At 38.7% G+C, this 6036-nt stretch overlaps 1 long non-coding RNA gene across 1 annotated transcript; it reads right to left on the bottom strand.

The window, feature by feature from the left end:
- Positions 1 to 1777: 1777 nt before the first annotated feature.
- Positions 1778 to 4638, bottom strand: LOC307119647. The gene is made up of 7 exons (XR_013815665.1): positions 4522 to 4638; positions 3861 to 3934; positions 3609 to 3657; positions 3443 to 3525; positions 3087 to 3292; positions 2760 to 2919; positions 1778 to 2663 (listed from the first exon to the last, which is right to left on the bottom strand). It is a non-coding gene; the product is annotated as an uncharacterized lncRNA (long non-coding RNA).
- Positions 4639 to 6036: the final 1398 nt, after the last annotated feature.

Below are 6036 nucleotides of genomic sequence, written 5' to 3'. Positions count from 1 at the left end.
ATTGGATCATCAAAGGTCAGCAGTATAGACATTGGTTAATAAAGTGAGATTAAATGCATAAAGTACAGTGGTGGCCAAAATGATTAGAAAATATTGACCTTTGTTTGCCTCCAAAACATGATTTAATTTCATAATGTTCATGAAACATGCATATGGTTGCTCTGAACACAACACATATCAGATGAAGTGAGTCGTACTGTTTTTATCCACTTTTAACTTTAATATTAGGTATGTCCACCTTTTGCAGCAATTACAGCAGCACATCTCTCTGGCATAGTGTTAATATATTTCCTTAGAACTTCAACACTAATGTTATCCCTTCTGCAAATTAAGGTTTTCATTCCTTTGAATGTACAATAGATCTGTCCAGACTGTCAATATATAAGAAAACAAAGTAACTTGCATTACTTATTTGAAAAAAGTGACTATTTAAAAGAGTAAATTTAAAACTAATATGTTACTTTAAAAGTAATCTGATTACGTAACTTGCATTACTTGTATCCTTAATAATACATGTCCTACTCCTCACATTTGTTGCAGACTCATCCATGATCCCAACAGTCGTTAAGTCATCTGAATTCTAATCAGATCCATGCACAGAATCAGTCAACCATTCAGGTTTCCCAGAAGATCCTACTGATTTGCTGAGCTACAGACCTCATTGGATCCAGATTTTCAGTCTTTGAAAGGCCACCGCATTTCCTTCCGCATGCAATGTTTTATTTATTATTGGTTATTTGATCTGGTCTAAGACCATTATGGGAATATGTACCTTTCTGAATAATCAATAAATAGCCATTTTATTATTTAGAAGGATCTGGTGTGAAGGGCTGCAAAAAGTAAAAGTCATTACACAAATCCGTCATTGTTGATAAATGAGATCACTTGTAAAGTTAGATGGGTGGCGAAAGAGCCGCATGCATGTAGACGGTTCTGTGCATTGCTGAATACTATTAGCGGGCAGTAAATATTGCACGGGCCTCTCCACGGGACTATGATTCGGCGAGTGGGCGGCAGAGAGAGGGCAGTAAATTCGGAGATTAATTAACCCGTTGAATTCTGGACATTTCCAGGTCTCCGTTCCGGTGACCTGTGGACGTAAATGGGACGAGCCTGTCCTCAGCAGTGAGCGGAGAGTGAGGGCTCTCGTCCGTAAGAATGAGTTATTAAGAGAATTTTTTGAATAGATGGAAAAATTGTAGCCTGGCTATTTAGTGTCATAAAGTGCAGCCAAGCCAGTGCAGGGGCTCCTCGGGACAGGAGGCAATAGCATTCCAATCAAATCTCAGACGGATGAGAGATGGGCCTGTCCACTCTGAATTTTTATATTGTGGAAGGGGCTGGAAAGAAATAATGCCGTCCGTGAGTGAATTAACCTCTCACGGTGGATGGAAAGGCCTCTGTCATCTATAGGGGAAGCAGAGGAAATGAATGGGCGGAACCCCAGATAGCAATGAGTCGGCGGACCACCGGCGGTGATCCGGCGGCTGTAGAAGCGTCAGAATTGCGTAATCGCAAACACGTTTGACGGCGCACCGCCGGCGGCAGCCGCTTTTTAAAAGCGGCAGCCGGCTTCCTACCGCCTTCGTACCGCCGCCGGCCCGCAGGCAAACCGCCGTTCCGCCGCCTTTATACCAGAAGGCGGCCCGGCGGAGGCAAACGCTTTTTTCGAACGATCTGCCTCCGCTTATTGTGTAATAAATAATATATATATTTATTTATTATTCATATATTTGTAACATGCAGTTTATGATGGATAATAATTGAACAAACCAGATAAATTCCCATTTGGCATTTTTATTCCACATTTCAAAGTACATTAACTGTCAATGATACAAGATAATATAAATTAAATATAACAGACAATAAATAAGCTTAAATAGGCCTATAAATAACAAAAAACATTTTTACTAAAGAACCTGCATGTTTCCAATTAAATTTTGGTTTTAAAAAAAAAAAAAAAAACAGCCTTACAAGCAAATTATAACACTTACAATATTTGTTAATAACAAATAGGTCAGCTCTGGGATGAAAAGAATTACCATTAAATATTATATCAAATAATGAGGATATTTGGTACCAAAGAATGTGCAGGATACCAAATAAATCGAGGTATAACATCACATTTAACAAGCCATTTCTAACAATAGCATAAATGGTAATAATTTAGAGTAAAGCTCTGGAGAAGAATAGAACAGTAGTAGAACAGACCATTATAACAAGCCTGACTATGGGTTCTCCGGTTTTCCCCGACCTCCAGAATGAGGCAGCGCAAATTGGCTTATCTTCAGTGATTTCTTGTGCGCCTATATAAAGGACAAACAACCTCGCCATCCCATATCTATCCAAGGAGCTGCCTTCAAGGCAGGGTCACAGGGAATAAAAAAAAAGTAATTTCCACAGTGAACAGTGTGGATTGGGTGAGTGTAGCCTGAAACTTCTGGCTTCTTTAGGGGTCTTGATGTTACTGACTGCAGGATAAAGAAAGGGTTCCAGGTGTCAGTAGTCAGCCTAGGTGTAAGAGGTCGGCTGTGGGTCCCTCTCAGCTGTGCGGCGTCTTTTTCCACCTTCACGATCAGATGCTCCTTTCAGGTAACGCATAGCGCTAACCTGGACCGCCTCATCAGTGGCATCCTGGGTTGCCGGGTTCTTCCGGATGGCTCCTGTAGAAAATACAGATCTGTCATTCCATGTGAATGTCATAAGGCCACACACATCTACTTAAATATATAACAAATTTATATATTTATATATATTACTTTGAACAATGGTCTTCAGGAACATGTCTCTAAAACATGCTTTATCCCCTAAACCCGTCCAGGTTGTATTAATGGAAAGGTGATTAGAGAAGATACTCTAAAGCATTCGCCACACGGTTGTCTTTAGGTCCCTCCCACATTTGATTGCCAAAAACCGAAGCTGAAAATACAAAAAAGTGTTACAAATTACATATCTCTGAAGCTTCTCATACATAAATATAAAAATGTGACAGGCTGTGATTCAGACTGTAGAATATGCAGTGTACAATCTTAAATTTTACTTTTTAGATTACCCTACAGCATTATAAACAAAATCAGCACACTTACTGGAGCTCTTTATCCTGCCTCAAACTGTTGTCAAGCAACGCCAAATGGGTTGTCTAGGGGGAGTAACAGACCCCCTGGCAGGGATAACTCTCCAAAAGACACATTGGCACTGAAATGTTGCAGCATAGTGTCCATTTTGTTGTCCATGCTACGCACAACATCGGCAAACTCTCCAAGACGTCGCAGCATTAGGGTCTGATCTGCACCTACAGGGGTTCACAGAATAAAAGAATAAAGCAGTCAGTCCTGGTCCCTCAACTACTAAACTATGACATTTACAACTAGGTCTACTACATGTACAGGTGGCCCCAGTGGGAATTAAACCAACAACCACAGGTGTTGTTTGCAAGTTGTACCTGATTGCCCAGTACGAGCAAACGTCATCAACATTGTTTCACTTCCTTCACCTGCTCATGAAGTGAGCCGCTGCCATCCGAAGCTACAAAATGAAAGGCATTTGGTAATTTTGGACCTACATCACAGTCAAAAAAGTAAAATTTAAGAAAGAGTGCATGTTCTCACCTGCTCGTGCATTGCTTTCCCTCAGGGCTTGGTTCTCGATTCTGGAAATCTACATAAAAAATATTTTATTTTAATTATATATATAATATATATATATATATATATATATATAAAACAACAACTACAGGCACAATTTTCCATACTGTTAAAGTTTCCAACATCTGCAATTTCCTGTTTGTCCATCTCAACTCCTTTCAATATTCTTCTCCTTATAGCCCAGTAACTAGACATTGTGACTAACAATTTATTTACCTTGAAAGCCGAAACGATTGTCCAATAGTAGGTCTCTTGGATGAAGATAACCGATTGTGCTCTGGTCAAGGTATCTGCAAGAAAATGTGAACAAAACCGCATTGTTAACGTTAAATACAGAATATACAGTAGCTATGCTGTGGGGGGAAAAACTGGTCAGCCAAATGTGGAACAGTAAAATGTATTCATTCAGTGTAGTGATGCAAGTAAACTGCATTGTCCTCAAACATAATAAGTACAGCAGTTCAGAGAAATAACTCATAAATGACCTTAAATGCTAGAAGAACAGTAGCAACACAGCACATGTTAGCTAACACTTGCTAAAACTGACCTAGCAGCATGCTTGTTCGGACTAACAAAATAATTTAAATAACCTATATACATCATTCTGTTTTGTTAAAAAACACCAACAGTTAAACTTAAGTCTTTCTAGATGTAAAGCTTTGGCTAACTTACCTACAGTAGCTAGATACATTTTAACATGTAGAACATGCTTGAACTCAGTGTGTAAAAAAGGCGAAACAGCACGTGTTAGCTAACACTGTGTATTGTGCACTATATCAGCGTGCGTGTCTGAACAAACTAATTAAAACAACCTACCGGTATATACATCAAAAATGAACACAATATTGTGTGACACAAAAAGGAAACATGTACTTACTTAAACGCTCGTAGTCGAGGATATTTTCTGATCTCCTCTCTTCAAATACTAAAACCATGTGATGAGCGGCCGCTGTTGGTAAATCTGTATGTTTTACCGGTTTGTCTTCCGCCTTTTTTAGGTATACTGCCCCTCTCGGCCGGTGGAGGTACTTCTCTGTTTTTTTTTTATTTTATTTTTATTTAAATTAGTACATGTATAGACAAGTACAATACAAAAAGTACAATGAGAGAAAAATAAAAATAATAAAGCATTGTGGTACAGTTCCGAATATGTAGAACAAAGAATAACAACAAATGTAACACTGTATATAAAATAAATAATAAAAATAAGAATTCTGAGATAGAAAATACTTTATAATATTAAGGCAGTCACATGAAATTGAAAAGCTTTCAGGTTTCTGTTTTTGTAAGCTTTTTGTTTTGCGACCTCATGTTTGAGAGGGTTTCAAATATTGTAAAAATCAGCTTTATAAGAGGTAATATTAGAGGGCTTCTTTTGAGTTATTCTTGTCTTATGAATGTAGAATTTTTCCTAAATAATTAATAATATATTTTTGTTTTTCAGAAAAATATGGGTTTTGAAAACAAAGTTAAATGTCATGAAGTTAGTTCTAATTTTTTGTCATGTCTATTTTAAAGTCAGTCCAAAAAGAAATAGAAAAAAGGGCAATACAAAAATAAGTGTTATCCTAAAATGAACTTTCAAACTTTCTTAACCCTCCTATTATGCTAAAAAAAAAAAAAAAGTATTACATCCATTATGGGTCAAATTGACCAACACACTCGACATGCAAATAATCAAGTGAAAATTTAAATGTAATTTCCTAAACCTAACCTTATCATGGAATCAAGAGTCAAGAATCTGTTATAAACCCTAATGGCTTTGGAGCAAAAAAAAACTAATATTTGATATAATTCACATATAGGCTATTATGATTTTATAATCGCTTCAAATGTGAGAACTAGTTAAAATGCTGTCAGTTCCACTCTATTTCCCAACAAGCCAAACATAGCCAACGTGGCTGGTCGAATTTGAGAGTAGAAATCCTTGCATTTCAAAGCGGCTTGCCGCCAGCCGGCCGCGGTCCATTAGGCGGAGGCAACCGCCAGAGAAAATGAAGCCGGCGGCCCGCCGGCTAGTCGGCCGCGGCATCTCGCAAGAAATGGGAGTGACGTATTCGGCGGCAAACGTTTCATCACCGCCAGCGGGACGCACCTATAGCCGACAGCTTAGGGCCGGCGGCAAAAAGAAGCCGTGCCGATATTTTTTGCTATCTGGGACAGAGGCAGGCCAGCCAAGTCAGGGGGAGGGGTAGATAGGATCATAACCCCTCGCCAGAGATGGACCATCCATGGCTGTGGCTCGGCCACATGTGTTGTGGATAAGGAAGGACGAGTGTGTAGTATGCTTCTTGAGCTTTTTGGTGATATCTGAAGATCTGATCAAAATCGCTTTGTTTTATTTTTGCATGACATTCATTCAGATACATGCAAAACAAGGATGTAAATGTGG

The sequence above is a fragment of the Gobio gobio genome, assembly GCF_949357685.1.
Source record: "Gobio gobio genome assembly, chromosome: 23".
Lineage (NCBI taxonomy): Eukaryota > Metazoa > Chordata > Actinopteri > Cypriniformes > Gobionidae > Gobio > Gobio gobio.
This window is presented reverse-complemented; position numbering and strand designations above follow the sequence as displayed.